The sequence below is a fragment of the Oncorhynchus mykiss genome, chromosome 13, assembly GCF_013265735.2.
Source record: "Oncorhynchus mykiss isolate Arlee chromosome 13, USDA_OmykA_1.1, whole genome shotgun sequence".
Classification (NCBI taxonomy): Eukaryota; Metazoa; Chordata; class Actinopteri; order Salmoniformes; family Salmonidae; genus Oncorhynchus; species Oncorhynchus mykiss.
Window position 1 is genome coordinate 68,100,354 of NC_048577.1, and position 2,432 is coordinate 68,102,785.

The following is a 2,432-nucleotide window of genomic DNA, read 5'->3' on the forward strand; positions in this document are numbered from 1 at the left end:
ATTAATATAATCCATTAATGAGTAATCCATCCATTAATGAGTAATCCATCCATTAATGAGTAATCCATCCATTAATGAGTAATCCATCCATTAATGAGTAATCCATCCATTAATATAATCCATTAATGAGTAATCCATCAATTAATATAATCCATTAATGAGTAATCCATCCATTAATGTAATCTATTAATGAGTAATCCATCCATTAACTTGCCTTTATAATCAAAAGGGGAACATACAATATCCTTGAACTGTCCACATCTAACATTGGTAACTAAATCAAGCCAATTATGATTTGAGTTAATATAATCTGTTTTCATTAAGGACTATGTGTCTGCTTTAAGGGTTGAGTTAATATAATCTATGTAAAATGGCCGACTGTGTGTCTTCTTTAGAACCACTAATGTTTTCTGTTCATTGCTTGTAGTCCTTCACCAACACACGATTCAACATAAACAATAGATGCCTATACTTTTCAGTCTCAGCCATGTTTAGCTGAATCAGGTTAAAGAGGCGGCCGGGATCTTAAAAACTGCCTGCGTTTTTCAACGTTCCGTTTTGATCTCACACATGGATAAAACACCGCCTGTAACGTTCTTCTGCCGGAGAAAGCCACGCTATCCTGACATTCACCGCTTGACCTAGGCTTAATCTGTGTCCAGGAAACTGGCCTTAAAACTGTTCCACCTCTTCCAGAACTCTAGAACTATCATTTGGAGTGCTTGCTTTATCACATGGTCTATGATGTCACGAACCGGCTCGAAGTTCCTAACAAAAGGGAGACAAGGAATGACAAAATATAGACAACTGAATACAATTAACAATGGTGTGTGTCATCAGTAGTGTGGGTGTTTTGCATGCATACATGTGATAATGCTGAGTGTTTTGCATGCATACATGTGATAATGCTGGGTGTTGAAAGGTGCCAAAGCAAACAACAAAATCTATAAAGGTGTCTGCATGGAGTCTCCTCCATGAATGGGGAAATGATGTATACATTTCAATCAGGACTGACTAAACAGAATACTATTATGTTACTGTATGGATGTATGAATCTCATAATCATAGTACTGAATATAACGTGTGTAAATATAATCAAGAATTAGAACAATGACTGTCTGTTCCTTGGTAGAAACTAATGAACTTATCGTCAGACTGGCTGGAATGCTTATCTACACAGGGAGACCTTGGGCTGGTAGTAAATTATCTAAACTGGTGGTGGATGATGTGGGAAGGCTTGTGAACTATACTGCCATGGTATCAGAGGGGAGGAGGGTAGGAAGGCTTGTGAACTATACAGCCATGGTATCAGAGGGGAGGAGGGTAGGAAGGCTTGTGAACTATACAGCCATGGTATCAGAGGGGAGGAGGGTAGGAAGGCTTGTGAACTATACTGCCATTGTATCAGAGTGGAGGAGGGTAGGAAGGCTTGTGAACTATACTGCCATGGTATCAGAGTGGAGGAGGGTAGGAAGGCTTGTGAACTATACTGCCATTGTATCAGAGTGGAGGAGGGTAGGAAGGCTTGTGAACTATACTGCCATGGTATCAGAGTGGAGGAGGGTAGGAAGGCTTGTGAACTATACTGCCATGGTATCAGAGTGGAGGAGGGTAGGAAGGCTTGTGAACTATACTGCCATGGTATCAGAGTGGAGGAGGGTAGGAAGGCTTGTGAACTATACTGCCATTGTATCAGAGTGGAGGAGGGTAGGAAGGCTTGTGAACTATACTGCCATGGTATCAGAGTGGAGGAGGGACAGTTTAAAACCTATGATGTCATTTTTAGTTTATAACCTGTTGTAAACTGTACCATGATCAGTACTCTCGAGAATAAACGCTATTGATTGATTTTGAGACTGGCCTCTGTCCATTTTATGTAAATAAGTATCTTAGGAATGGGCAGAGTGTTTAATTGAATTGGTTAAATAAACGTATAGGAATTAAATTCCTTTAACATGATCTTGGGACACGCCCAGGTGTGCCCCATGTCGCTGACGGCTCCGCCCACCGGCATCCTAATAAGGAAAACGAGAGCAGAGAGAGAGAATACGGCAAACAAGAGTGGGAGGGTCGTCACATGTCACCCACCTGTTCCCACCTATTCTAGAACTATCATTTGGAGTGCTTGCTGACTCCCATGGTCTATGATGTCACCCACCTCTACCATGTCAGCCTGTTGCTCTGTCCCCATATATACAGGTTTGGAACTAAGCATTGTAACTCTGCCTAACAACACCTTTGTACATACCAACGTCTGGCATTATTACAGTTCTATTTATTTCAGATGTCTTTATGGCATGTTTAAAATGAAGAACCTGAGTTTTACTATTGTACATCCGTCCAAGATCACATATCATGATGTACAATTAGTTGTCCAGTCTGTTGGATAAACTGAAATAAAGATATTGAAAAATAAGTACTGAAAGAGTTGT

General features: G+C 40.5%; 1 protein-coding gene across 1 annotated transcript in view; it reads left to right on the forward strand.

The window, feature by feature from the left end:
* LOC110485296 (NLR family CARD domain-containing protein 3-like) overlaps positions 1-2,432 on the forward strand; it is a 373,592-nt gene that overhangs the window by 197,386 nt on the left and 173,774 nt on the right. The window lies entirely within an intron of this gene.